This window comes from Pan paniscus, chromosome 16 (assembly GCF_029289425.2).
Source record: "Pan paniscus chromosome 16, NHGRI_mPanPan1-v2.0_pri, whole genome shotgun sequence".
NCBI lineage: Eukaryota > Metazoa > Chordata > Mammalia > Primates > Hominidae > Pan > Pan paniscus.
The window spans coordinates 67013461-67027952 of NC_073265.2; the positions used below are offsets into that span (position 1 = coordinate 67013461).

The following is a 14492-nucleotide window of genomic DNA, read 5'->3' on the forward strand; positions in this document are numbered from 1 at the left end:
TACTACCCTCCAATCAGACTGGGCCTCCTGTGTTCCTCAACAGAACTGAGCCTCCAAACCTTTGCACCTGCTGTTCCCCCTGGGGGATGCCTGTCCTCCCTGACCAGTCCCCACCACCCTCTAAGAAGCCTCTCCCTACAGGGCTGGAGTGAAGCCCCTCTGGTACACTCACCCTGTGCTCACCTCTGTCCCACCCTCATCCCCTAAGCTGTAACTGCTGACAGGTCTGGCTTCCCCAGGGGTAGGGGCTGGGTGTTGCTCTTCTCTGTACCCTAGAACCCAGCCTAGGCCTAGCACAGAGGAAGCATTGGGCACAAATGTTATAGACTGAGCCAGGAGTGGTGGCACATACCTCTAGTCCCAGCTACTCAGGAGGCTGAGGTGGCAGGATCGCTTGAGCCCAGGAGTCTGAAGCTGCAGTGAGCTAAGACCACACCGCTGCACTCCCTGGGTGACAGAGCGAGACCCCATCTCCAAACAAACAAACAGACAAACAAAAAATCTGAAGGAAAAAAAAAAAGATGTTTATAGAATGAATGAATGGGTTCTCACAGTGATATAGTTTGGATGTTCCCTCCAAATCTCATGGTGAAAGGTAATTCCCAGTGTTGGAGGTGGGGCCTAGTGGGAGGTGGCTGGGTCATGGGGGTGGATCCCTCATGACTTGGTGCTGTCCTCGTGATAGTTGAGTTCTCAATAGATCTGAGATCTGGCCGTTTGAAAGTGTGTGGCACTCCCCCATCTCTCACTCCTACTTTCACCCTGTGAAATGCCTGTTCCCGCTTCACCTTCTGCCATGAGTAAAAGTTCCTGAGGCCTCCCCAGAAGGTGAGCAGATGTTGCCACCATGCTTCCAATACAGCCTGCAGATCCATGAGCCAATTAAACCTCTTTTCTTTATAAATTACCCAGTCTCATGAATTTCTTTATAGCAACACAAGAACAGCCTAATACACACAGTTCTCAGCCCCTAAGCCACGCACAGTGGGCCCTTCTTAAGGCAGCAGGGTAGAGCAGAAAGGGTGTGGCCTGGGGGCTGGGACACCTAGCATCTCATCCTAGGTAGCACAACAAGTGACATTAATCATGTCACCTGGGGAATGAGTAAAGCAGGAGTTCCCAACAGGGTTCACAGGGAGGGAGGACTACAGAGGTCTGTGAGCCCCAAAACTGCACAAAACTGGCTATGATGATTCACATGCAGGAGGGGCTGGGCCCCCATCTCTAACACAGGGCCATGGCTTTCATCAGATTCCTCCAGGGGCCCCCAGCCCAAAGATCCCGAAGCACCAGGCAGGAACAGGGCAAGGCTCACCCCCAAAGGAATGCAGACTCGCACGATATGCACCGCACAGCAGGAGAGAGTGCTGAGGGGAGGGACTAGTGCAAGTCATGTGGCCCTGGGTCCCAAGCCAAGATCCCTGTGTGAGTCCCTAGAAGTAGATGGCCAGAGAGGGGAGGGAGCTGTCCGAGGCAGGCAAGCTGTCTGGGTAAGGGGTGAGCTCCCCATCGGGGAGGGCGAGAGCACAGACTGGATAGGCAGAGGTCAGAGTGAGTGAGCGACAACCCTGAGTCTCATTCTCAGACTCTTGGCCTCAGCTTCTCCATTTTACACCCGGGGCTAGACAAGGTGGTTCATGTGAGTCTATCTGAGTGTGTGCAAGGATGTGCAGGGGTGTGGCTGGCCTGGCCCCGGCTCCAGGCTGCAGGGCTGAGAGGTCTGTGCAGTCTGCCCACCCAGCAGCGGCCTGAGGCCCACTTCTCTCGTCCTCCTGCTTCCCAGCTGCAGCAGGCTACTGGCTGCCTGGGCTGTCCCACACTGCTAAGTGAGCCTGCAGAGCCCCAGGTCCCTCCTGGGTACTGCGGTTACCACCTCCCACGTTATAGTGACCATAGAAATGACAGGAGTGAGAGGGTTCATTATGAGCCTGGGGCCAAGGGAGCCCAGGGGCTGGATGGGAGTGCTGAGCAGGGCTGGCAGCCAAGCCCAGGCCACATGGTCTCAGTGCCCACCCCACCAACTGCTCCTGACCCCTCCAGGGGCCTCCCTCAGCCTGGCCTGGGTCACACAGGGAGTTGGTGGTATATTTGAGCCAGGATCCCAGGCCTCGCACCCTTGGCTGGGCTTACTCTGAGCACCAATGCACCCTGTCCCCCTTGGATAACTCTGTGCATGCCTCAGCACCCCCTAATCCTGCCAGAAAGACATGGCCAGCATTGGGGTTCCAACAGACTAATTCAAATGCAGGCCTGCGGTGTTCCCTGGATCCAGCCACCTGAGCCTCAGTTTCCTCCTCTCTAAAACAGAGTACAAAAATTGCCCTCCTACTCCTGCTGGGAAGATTAATAAGGGCAGGGGTGCACCATATGACAGAACAGAACAGAGACCTTCCACCCACCCTCCATCTCTGGGCCTCAACTTCCCCATCTCTAAGCAAGAGGGTTACTCTGAATGATACCCCAGGTCCCCAGAGTCTGATGCTTTGTGGGAGGCCTGCCCAGGTGCCCAGCCCATGCCTAGCTGGGCCTGCCGTGGAAGGACAAACTGCAGGGCAGAGACCGTGGCCTACCCTCAGGGGGCTCTCTGCTAGTTGGCAGATGAGAGCTGTGGCTGTGGAGCAAGGGCACTGTCTACTTGGCAAAACTGTGTGGAAGTGCCCATGGCAGGGCTTCCAAACTGGTGGTCTCGGTGCCTCTGTGTTGCCACAGTCTCTACCACCCCATATTGCATCACACCCAGCCAGCTCCATGCATTCCCTCCATGCATTTCCTGCCGGGCCCCTGTAGGCTCCAAGGGCCACAAGAAGCTTAAAAATGGGAACAAGTGTGAGCTGGGCATTGATCAAGGAAGGTTTCTTGAAGGAGACAGGACAAGAGGGCCAAGGACTCACAGGAGGCCTTGAATATCCAGATGAGGATCACACAGACACCCAGAACCACTGATGGTCTTCCATGTACCCCCTCTCCTCAGGCAGGGATACCTGACCCCACCCGGGGCTGACCTCAGAGCTGTGACCCCCCAGAGGGCTTTGGCGGGAGTGGGGAGCTAAGCTCGAGGTTCCCTCCACCTCTCCTCGGCAGCTATGGACTGTGAGTCCATCCCGGAGAAATCAGTCCTGGTTGGTGAGGTCCAGCAGCCGCCGAAGCCTCATTGCAAACAGCGATGCCACTGGTGAGTGCCATCTGACCACGGAGGGCTTCCCAGCAGATTAAGAGCAATGCTGGCCCCAGACTCATTCATATTCCAGTCTGGCTGCCGGCTTCAATATGGCTGAGAGACGCGAGGGCAGAGGCGGCCCTCCGAGAATGCCCAGTGATGATTCCTCTCCGATTCCAATTTATTTTCTATCATTAATGGTTTTGAAAAGCCCCACATTCTCTGCAAACAGGAAGAAGCATAGGGCTCAGGAGGAGAGGCGAGGAAGAGGGTCGAGGGCGGAGGGGTACTCGGCAGAAGTGGAGCAGGCAGCAGCCTGGGTTCAAATCCCCTCCCCAGCTCCACCTGCCTTCAGGGCCCTGGGGCGAGCTTGACCTACATCTGTCCACAGGGGATGGGCATCCTGTTCTGCCCACCCCAGGGGACTGTTTTCAGATCTACCTAGGGGTCAGAGGTGAGTGGGCTTTACAAACTGTAAAGGGCTATACACTTGAGGAAAAGAGAATGAAGCAAACCCGACCATAGCAGCAGAGGCCTATGAACTGGACGCCTGCTTCCTCAGATACTCTAGGGGACCCCGACCCCCCAGTCCAGGGAAGAACTGGAGTGCCTCTCCCCACAGCACAGGCAGAGGAGGTGAGCGCCAGAATCTGGGTCTCCAGGCTTGTCTCAAATTCACACCACTATCCTCCCATCTCCCCCCAGGCCGTGGTGACCAGCCTCCCAGCCAGCATCTCTCCTGCCCCATCATCCACACTATGGAGCCAGAGGGATCTTCCCTGCATGAGTCTCCTGCTTGGAACCCTTCCAGGGCTCCCCGTTACCTTGAGATCAAGTCCAAACTCCCCACCTGCCATGCAAAGCTCTCCCTAGTAGCTCAGGCCCATCTGGGCAGCCTCGGCTCCAGCCACACCCAGCTTCTCAGAGGTCACCCTTCCCTGCCTTCGCATGCTGTTTCCTGTCTGGAATTCCTTCCTCCTTGACCCAGTTCATCCCATCTCCTACCCCTTCTTCAAGGCGCAGTCCAAATGCTTCTCTTTCCTGCAGCCTTCCCCGAATCCCCCGGCATGCCCTGCTCTGGGCTCCTCATACCCAGGACCCACCTGTAGTGCAACTCAGTAATGTAGTGATTATGTATGTGTGGTGGTGCCCCCTCTAATCAGTGAGCTCTCCTGGGCAGGGGCTGCTTCGGATTCATCCTGTGCATTCCCAGTGCTTGGCAAAGTGCCTGGCTGCCCGTGGAGCTGTTTATCCAACTGGCCAACCTTAATGGAACACCCATTATGTGTCAGGCTCTGTCCCGGGTGCAGCAGCCAGTCCTGGCCCTCAAGTTGCTTCAAACGTATGTGCTCAGGGAACCTCTAGGGAATGAATGAACGGACATATAATCACTCTGTAATGGGGAAACTGAGGCACAAAGAGGCAAAAATGCCCTGTTCATGGGTGTTCCTGCCTCCCTGCGCACGTCTCTTCTACTCCATTTCTCTCCCAGGACCACAGCAGCAGTGCAGAGAACTCAAAACAAAAGGTTAGAGTCAAAACAGGGGGAAAGAAAGGAAGAAGAAAATCTGGTGGATTTTCCCCTTTCCTCCATAATGTAAAGAAAATTGCTTTTGCCAACTATCACAGCTTAAAAGCAATTAGAGTTTTTGGAGGGGACTCTGGGCACGAGCAGAAGCAACAGAGCGAGCGCCCGGCACGGAATTTTTCCAGCGTTCGTTTGTATCAAGCAAAAGAAAAAAGGCGTTAAGAGCAGCAACTTCCAGCAGCAGAGATGGTGAAGACAAAATATTTACAGTCTCTGAGGGAGGGGCCTGGAAGGGGCCAAGGACCTCCTCTGGTCCCCACCCAGCTCCACATTCTAGGAGGCAGGGAATGGGGTGGAAAAAATCAAAGATAAGGAGATGAGCCTTACCCATGCAGGCTTGGGGCAAGGGGGAGAGAAGCCCCCAGCTGCCCCCTGCTCGCTCACCCCTTCCCCACCACCCATGGCCCCCAGCCACCAGAGATCCATTCTGTAAACCTCAGACCTGGACACAATTCTCCCCTGTTCAAAATCCAGAGAACATCCACCACTGCAGGCTGGCACTGGAGGCCTGCACAGCCTGGGCCCCTCTCCAGCCTCATCTGCAGATGCTCCCCAATGTGGCACACTGCCCTGACTGTCTTCTGAGAAGCCACAGTCAGTTTCGCCGCAAGGCCTTTGCCCAGATATAGGAGCATAAGCATGCATTCCTGTATCGGGGCAAAGGCCTTGAGAGGGAGGTGAGGCAGGTTTGAGGATCTGGATCCAGTGCAGGGAAGCTGAGCCAAGATCACACAGCCCTAGACCCGAATGCTGGCCTGCCAGCCAGGGCTCTGCTGCTGAATCCCTCCTTCACCTGGACTTTCGCTGGACTCTTGACCTCCTCCCTCCAAATACAGAGCAGACACCTCTTCCTGAAACCACACTGCCTTCGTCCCAGCTGCAGCACAGACTCCCCTCTGTCTGGCACACAGACACAGCCTCCTGTAGAAGCAATGCTCCTATGTTCAAATGCCAGCTCCTCCATTCATTAGCTGCGTGATCTCCACCAAGTCCCTCAATCTCTCTGAGCCTCAGTTTCCTCATCTGTTAAATGGGGATAGTAATAATGCACAGCTCATGAGGTTGTTGTTAGGATTAAATGAGGTAATACAGGTAAAGCATCTGGCACTGTGCCCAACACTTAACAGGGGTTCAGTGAACTCTCCTCTGCCCTATTTCACGCTCAACCCTCGGGTGTGACTCCCCAGGCCTCGGATGGCCCATATATGCGCACTCAGGCTCCCACTCCACATGCAGTCACCCAACAAATGCTCACTTGGAAGGCACGTGCCGGCTAGGAGCAAAGGGCACTGGAGGCTCTAATGAGCCTTGCACACACATGGAGGCCCAATCCCTGAGCACAGGGCCAGGATCCTCCCATTTTGCTTGGCTTAGGAAGGATTCCTCCAAGAACGCTGGTAAGCCTCAGCCAGAGCCCTTAGAATCTGCCAGGCCAGGTGGAGGAGGTGAATGGAGGTTCAGCCTCCCAGAGGGACGAAGAGCATGCCTCCCCTCCAGCCCGAGGCCTGCAGGTCAGCTCTCAGCCATCCTCCCAGCCCTACTGGACAAAGGCAAGCACCAAAACCCAGCAGGTAGTGATGAGGATGAGAGCAGAAACCAGGCCTCAAAGGCAGCGGGATCCGGGGAAGCCAGGCAGTCCTGAACTCAAATCTCACCCCCACCCCTAACCAGGCGGGTGACCACCCTGAACCTCAGTTTCCTCATTTGTAAAATGGAGTCGATAATGCCCACCTTGCAGAACAGCTGTGCACACAAATGAGGGTAACGTTCTTCCAGGTCCCTCTGGGATCTAGCATATAGTCACTGTGGGAACACACAGAGGCTATGCCCCGCCCCGACCTGATTCCTGGACTATAAGCATGGTGCCCTCCCCCAACCCCCACAGCACTGGGAGAGCAGAGGGAAGGCCTGGTGGGCTGAGGGGACACCAAGGACCCGTGCTGTTTCCTGTGACCCTTCCAGTCTACTTCCTGCCTGGCAGGGGGGTGAAGGACCAACCTACAGCCAGCCATGACCCGTCCTCCCCACCTGGCTCTCAGAGCAGAGGACGCCCAACCTCTGCCTCGTTTTGCCAGGGAAGAAACATTTGCCCAGGAGAGGTGGCAACATGCCCCTGTCTCACAGCTCCCATTGAGCCACTCGTCCGAGGTGAGGTGGCTTCCTCTCCTTCCCCAACCGCAGAGAACAGACAGGCTTGCTGTGGGTCTGGTGGCGCTGCAGGGCTGGAGAGCAGGGATCAGGAGGTGTCCTGATGTCTCTGCCTTTCACTCCCACTCTGGCTGCCTTTCTCCCAGTGGCCTCTCCCACCCTCCTCCCCCAATGACCTCAAGAATAAGCCCAACAGTAAGCCTGGCACTAATCAGGGCACTCCTCCTTGCTGTGGGGGCTTACTATGGACAGGAGACCAGTCTCGGCCCCAGATGGCTGAGCCTCAGGACACTCCACTGAGGCCTCCTCCCTAACCTGCACAGCTCTTCTCTTCTCGGGTAAGTAACTAGGCACACACACAAACATACACAATCACACACACGCATACACATGCACACACTCACACACACATACACAAGCACACACACACGGGTAAGTAACTAGGCTCACACACACACATACACATGCACACACACACACATGCACACACACACACACACACAGAGGAATCTAGGGAAGAGAGGGAGAGGGACAGCGAGGAGGGCAGACTCTAATAGGGGAATCCTAGGCCCATCCCCCAGGATGACTGGCAGCCCTTCCGCAGCTGATCCAGCCTCCCGGCTCTGTACCCAGGGGAGCACTAGTGGGTCCTGAACGACAAGCCCATGTGGCCTGGAAGCAGAGGATCCTGGGACTGAGAAGCCAGATGCCTGACTTATTGCCAAGGCTCTGCAGTGCTTCACCATGAGACACGAGACAGAACTGGCCACTCCCTGTGCCTCAGTTTCCTATCTGGAACCTAGAGGAGGAATGAGATCATCTCTAAGTATGCCTTCTAGTTCCAGCATTCTGTGACTCCATACCTGTGACCTCTGGGACCCCTCAGGGAGTCCCAAGCATCGTAGAGTACTGGGGGAGGAATCACCCTAACCCCAAGGAGGCGGGGAAGCCCAGGGAGACCTGTAGCTACCTTGGGCTGGCAGAGGGCACTCATTCTGCCGCAGCCTCCCAGGGAGGAGTCCAGGCTCGGGCAGGAGGCTGGAAGACAGAGGAGAGCTCCTCAGTAGGGCCTCAGGCAGCCCGAGGCCCTCCCGGATGTCCACATATCCCCCAGAAGCTCACCCCCTTGAGTTTCACTTCCGATCTGTTCCGAGGTTACAGAGTCTTTGGTCCAGCCCAGATCTCAGGTGCAGCCCCAAGCCCCCAACACCCCCCAACCCCAGTTCCCACAGCTGTCCAGACCGGATCCCAACCCCTCCTGCCAGGCCAGCCTTCCCACCACCTTCCCGGTTGCTCCCACAGGGTGGCCGGTGGGGGCAGCCCAGCTGCTTGTGCCAACAGAGGCTCCCCTGGCCCTGCATGGCCCAAGCCTGATAACATTCTCCTAAATTAAACAATAAACAAGAAGTTGTTTTAGATTTTCCTGACGCTGCAGTTCCTGATTAATCCTCACAGCAAACAAGAGAGATAATTAACCTAAAAGAGGGTCACTTCCTGTTTCCAGGTGGACCCTCCAGCCTAAGCCAGAGGAACCTGTTCAGAGGGGTCCAGCTCCAGACCACCTCTCCCCTCCCCCGCCTCTCCTGTGTCTGCCCAATCCTGGGCCACATCCGCAGCCTGCCTCCTAGATCCCACCTAAGCAAGTTGGGAGCAGGCACTCCAGCCTGGGGTTTTCCTGGCTGTGCCTGTGGCTTGCTGGGCAGGGGTGGGTGGGGTGGCCGGGGCCTCAGGGCCTTTGCAGAGGACCCTCCCCTTCACTGCTATGTGACCTTGGACAGGCCAAGTCACTTCAGAGGCCTCAGTCCGCTCATCTATCAGATTCTTTATCTCCCAAGGATAAAATGAAAAAAATTTGAGACCACTTACGATTAGGCAGAAATATTTTATCTTATTTTTTAGAGATGGATGCTGAAATGTTTAGGGGTGAAAGGGCTTGATGTCTATAATTTAAAATACTCTGGAAAAAACAGATAAAGCAAAATGTGGGAAAATGTCAACAATTGTTAAATCTAGATGAAGGGTATACGGGAGTTCCCTGTACTATTCTCTCTACTTTTTCGTATGTCTGAAAATGTTCCCAACAAAATTAAAAAAAAAAAAATAGCACAGTCACGTGAGCCAGGCAGGAGCCCCACACATAATGCCTGGTGCTCCTGGTATGCCTGAAAGGCAACTGGGTCTCTGAAGTAGGTTAAACATCCCCCCGCCATCTCCTTTATGTTGTTTCCCTAGAAATCGCTTTTCACAAATTCCACTGAGCCCTAGCTGCACATTTAAAAGCCTTAACACATTCAGAAGCCAGACGCTGCCCTTTATTGAGGTGACTGCTGTCTTGTGACCACACCTCCCCCACCCACCAGGCTCCCCATGCCCTCTGCAGAGCAGCCCAGGGCTGGGGGTCCTGATACTGATTCCATCCTCATGCGGCCACCATCCTCTCGGAGCCTCAGAATACCCCTACCGGTGGAGCAGAAATGATGACAAGTCAGTAACTGCCCGGGCATCTCATTCAAAGGCAAAGTGTCACCGGACAAAGAGACTGAAATCTCCACTTAACAGATGGGAAAGCTGAGGCCCAGGGCCAGAAGAGACTGGAAGCAAAATAAGGAAGGTGGAGAATAGAGGGTGGAGGAGGTGGGCAAAAGCTCCCCAGCTGCTCCAACTCCCCCTCCTCCCCAGCCCTCTAGCCCCACCCTGGCGGTGTGGGTCACAGACAGGGGGGCTTGCGTCTCTTTCTCTGCCTCCTGTTTATTGAGCTTCCTGGTCAGAAATAAACGGCCATGATTGCAATCTCCCAGCCAGGCCCAGCTGACCCTCGCCAACAATGGCCAGGGTCACCTCCGTGGATCGATAATGGAGATTTATCAGTACCCCAAATGATCAATCACTAATTGCTGAGTGCCGTGCAATTCATCGGGGAGAGTTATGTATGGCCAGTGACTGGGTGGCCCCGCCCCATCCTGGCACAGCCATCAGGGACAGGGAGGGCCGTATCTATGATGAGCGTCTCAGGAGCAAAGCAACCCATAACTCGGGAGCTTCTCAAACAGATGTTTTGGGCCTAGCCCAAATCCCCAGGCCTAAGGGACTACCCAGGGAGGAGGTGTCAGTGGCCACAGAGGCCCCAAGGGAGGCACTGCATGACCCCGATCAGACTAGTTGGCCCCCAGGCACGCCCAAGGAACACAAGATGGATAAGCCCAGTCCCTGCCACCAAGGTGCTCCCAAGTCAAAACAAAGACAAACCGCCCCCAGGCCTTGCACATAGTGGGTACACAGTAAATAATAAATGTTCCCTAAATGTAAAGCTGATACACTGCTCTCAGAGTTCTGAGGAAGGATGGGCTGCTTCCAGGAGGGGTGGCCAATAGAAGGTTTTCTTTTTAATGAGGCATTTAGGCTAAGCCTTAAAAAGTGGGTGGGATCTCCATGGACAGGGATGGGGGAGAACTCTCACGTGGAAGGACCATGGAGGAGGACAGCGACAGCCCATCTGATTGGCTGGAGCCTGGGGACACAGAGAGGTGCTTGGGAGAGAGGGCTGGGGTGGGACATAGGGTTGGGCAAGGTGCCGAGGGGTCAGAACGCCAGCCTGGAGGTAACAGGGAGTGCTGGGAGGGTGTTGGGTGAGAGCGTGACAGCCAGCCTGGGCTTGGGAAGGTCTGTCCATGGTTTCCACCAGGCTGCATGCCCCAAGAGGGCAGAGGCTGGTCCTACTCATCTCTGTCCCTATAGCACCCAGAACAGCCAGGCCCAGAGGAGGCACCCAAACAGTGATACGTTGAATGATCATAGATCATCAAACTGCAGGACAGGGGAGTCCTGGAATTACAGCCGTGAAATAGCATGTTTTTATAATGCCCTGCCATGTAGAAAAATACGTATTAGAGCCTCAAAAATAGCCTTGTAAGGCAGGCAGGGAGATCATTTTGTCCCGTGTCCAAAGGGGAAAGCCGAGGCTCAAAGAAGACAGTGATCTGTCTAAGGTTATACACCTTACACAAAGAAAGGGCCAGGGCCCAGCGCCCTCCCCACCCTGCCCCAGAAGGCTCAGGCCTGCTCACCTTAGCATGGCCAGGGTTGCCTGGGAGGTGAAGGTCCATCCCTCACTCATCCCTGGGCTCTCCTGCCCCCTAGGAAGCCCCCCCAATCTCAGCCCCTCCCTGTGCTGGGGCAGATGAGAAATACAGCAGATGCTGCCTCATTGAGCATCCCTCATTCCAGCCCCAGCTGAGACTGGCTACCAGTCCATGACAGCCTGTCCTTGTACCTATAATGGAAACAGGGCCAAGAAGGGAGTCTCTAGAACCCCCAAGTTGGTCTAGACAGAAGACAAAGCCACTCCTCCCCCAGTCTCCACCCCAGAAGTTTGGAAAGCCTCACTGTGGAGCAAGAACACTGGACCAGGAGTCCAGAGACAGGGTCAAGCCTAACTCACTGTGTGGCTTCTGGAGACTCACTTCCCACCGTGCCCTCAGTTTTCTCATCTGTGAAATGGAACAATGTTGTCTGCCTACTTTATTGGAACTACCATGAGGACTAAACAAAAGAAGGAGTATAAAAACACAAAATTATAAAGCAGATTTTGCCTTGGAAAATAATAATAATAAGGCTCCTCTTTACTTCTACCTGGACATTGAAACTCCAACCTGACCCACTTCCCTTTCCTGCAGAGGGCAAAACATCAGCTAACATTTACTGAGATCCTACAATGCCTCTGGCTAGTGGCTGCTTTACATGCATTATTTCCAAGTGGGCTATGGTAGACATCATCCCCGCATGACACCCATGAGGAAAGTGAGGCTCAGTAAAGTGACTTGTCCAAGCTCACCCAGCTTGAAGCAGCTGAGCCAAGATTCAAACCCATTTCCATCTGGCATCCAAGCCCAGGTCCTTTGGATTCACCAGACTGATTCGAGGAGCCACTCCATACCCCAAAGTCTCAGAGTTTCAGAATCAGCGCTTAGGGTGTGGGGATACGTCACATACACACACACTCCACTGAGGCCAGTGACCCTGACATCAGAGGCACTGTGCCACCCCATGGTAAGGCCATCAGAGCTGGGTGGGGCATGTGAGGAGGGTGGCTGGCACAGCTGGCCTTGAGCTAACTGGATCAGTCCTGGGCATGGAGCTGCCTATCCGGCTGCCCTGGCAGATGGGTGCTGGAACTGGGCCACCTGCCAAGGCCCAGTCTCCATGTCCAAACCAACCTGGACACCGAAGTTCCACTTTAGCCTCCTCTCGCCCTGACCCTGGTGGCTAGCAGTGCCCACATAGATCCAGAAGACCATGGTGGCAGCTGCTATCCCTCCTCCAGCGGCTGGCACCTCCCCTGATGTGGCCATATGGCCCCATATGCTCTCCGACAGCTGGAGTGCTGAAACAACTGCCTAAGGACGTCCTCTGCAGAGGCCCTGAGGCCCCGGCCACCCCACCCACCCCTGCCCAGCAAGCACAGGCACAGCCAGAAAAATCCAAGACTGCAGTGCCCACTCCCAACTTGCTTAGTGACCTTGTGCTAGCCACTGCCCCGCTCTAGGCCTCAAGCTCTTCCTCTATCAAATAGCAATGCCAAACAGCCCTCTACCCCTTTTCCTTCATAGCCCTCCTCCGAGGTTACAAAATCCCACTCAAACTCACTCCAGTTATCCATGGAGACAAACAAATGTGTCCACTTTACAGACACAGAAACTGAGGCAGACCCATGGGCCTCAGGGGCTTACTGAAGTACACACAGTGGCAAGGCCAGTATTGGAGGCTGCATCTATGACTTCAGGACACTTGCCACCTCTGTATGCCCAGGTGGTGGGACTGGCGAATCCTGAGCCCTCGCCGAACTCTGACGACCTAGATCACCCCACCCAGGTCTTCCCAGCACCTGGACAACCCCACCCAAGACCACCAGAGAAGTGGTTTATATCGCACATCTAATTGTGTTCCTCCAGAACTTCAACGCTGCAAGCCCTGAATTCAGAATCAGCCCACACTCCTCAGATGGGCACTGAGGATCCTCTTCTGTCTGGTGCCAACCTTCTCCATGCCCCCGTGTGAACTACTCCACTGCAAACACGTTCTACCCTTGCCCAGCGCTTCCCACCTCCATGCCTTTGCCAGCGCCGTGCCATCTTCCCGGAAAGCCCCCACTCACGTTCGCGTTCTCCATTCACTCATTTAGTCAACAATTATTTACTGAGCATAGATCAAGTGCCGGAAAATCTCAGCAGGTCAAGGCCCCACCAGTCCCCTCCTTCTGAAACAGCCCCTTGCCACTCCCCCACTGAGCCTCTTGGTTACCCAGCCGGCTTCACTAACACTCAGAGGTATGGGTCCAAATCTGTTTCCCCTTTGAGAGCCCATCCGGGGAGGGGCCCAGGCTCATCACTGGTATCCCCAGCACTCAGTCCAGGTCTCAAGCCAGAAGATACCTCCAAATGTGAAGCGAGGCTCCAGGCCATGGAGAGTAACAGCCAAGGTGTGGTTCCTGGGAACAGGGGTCTGGGCCCCAGAAGCCCATGGAAGAAACTCTGAGACTGGTCAGGGTAGCCCTCAGCCCCCACAAAGCTATGCCTGAGAGGTCAGGGGCAGCTTTTCCACCTTGAGCCACCCCAAGGCCCAGCCCACTCAATAAATTCTTATCACTGGGTTTGTTAGAATATCTTTACAATTTAAAACACAAATATAGCAGGGTCAGGTCTTGCCTGGGGAGGGAAATTAAGGGGGTCACACTGGGCACTGCTCCCTCCCAGTCAGGAGGCTGGGGTGAGGAAGTGGCTGTTTTTTCCTAAAGGGAGCAGCCAGTAGGGGTGGGGAGCCCCTGGCTGGAATTTTCATCCCCGGCAGAATAGACCAGGGGCCAAATAAGTGCCCCTGGTCTCCCCCTCACCATGGCTTGGGACCCCAAATGAAGGGTTCATTTTGTGGAGTTGGTTGGGGTGGGAGTGGAGGTACCAGAAGAACCGGGGCAGGGGTTCAAGCAGGCATGGATGATAGGGGTGGAACCAAGCTAGGCGTCTTGCCATGCTCCAGCCACCTGGATGTCAACCAGAGCTTTGGTCAACACTCAGGAGGCAAAAGTCTGGAGCTTAGGGAGCCACAGGTGAAGAGGAAGAGGAGCTGAGAGAGAGAGAGAAGAAAAAAACAATGGCAAAGAAAGGCCATTATCAGCCAGAGCCAACAAGGGAGGAGCAGGGAGAGGCAGAGAGAGGCCACCCGGGACGGGGAAGCCAGCAAAGGCTGAGGAGGCCACCGCCAGGATCCAGCAGGCCCAGCCCCACCCCCAGTGGGAACTCCCGGGCAACAGCTCTTACCCCGAAGGCCCTGGGGATGACTCCAGGCTGCCAGCAGGACTGAGGGAAGTCACAGAAGCCTGCCTGGGGCTGACAGCTCTGACCTCCTGTTCTTCAGGTGGGCCACCTGGTGAGGAAGTGACCACAATAGCCACCAGAGTCCCCTCCAATTCCCCCAGTGCACATTTAGATCTCCACGGGGCATCTTTGGCCCACAGAGAGGCTCTAGGATGGAGAGGGTAGGAAGGCTTTTGGGGCCCAAACACAAGGACAATGCCAGGACCCAGCATAAAGTGCCAGGCTGGGCGGG

General features: G+C 55.3%; 1 protein-coding gene across 7 annotated transcripts in view; it reads right to left on the reverse strand.

The window, feature by feature from the left end:
* LINGO1 (leucine rich repeat and Ig domain containing 1) overlaps positions 1-14492 on the reverse strand; it is a 322019-nt gene that overhangs the window by 304799 nt on the left and 2728 nt on the right. Inside the window, exon 1 of one of the 7 annotated variants that reach the window (XM_063596861.1) lies at positions 7864-7880. The exons of the other annotated variants lie outside the window; for them this stretch is intronic. The gene's annotated coding sequence lies outside the window, so the exon portion shown is untranslated. Of the gene's footprint in view, positions 1-7863; positions 7881-14492 lie in introns of those variants that run through there. 7 annotated transcript variants of the gene reach the window in all.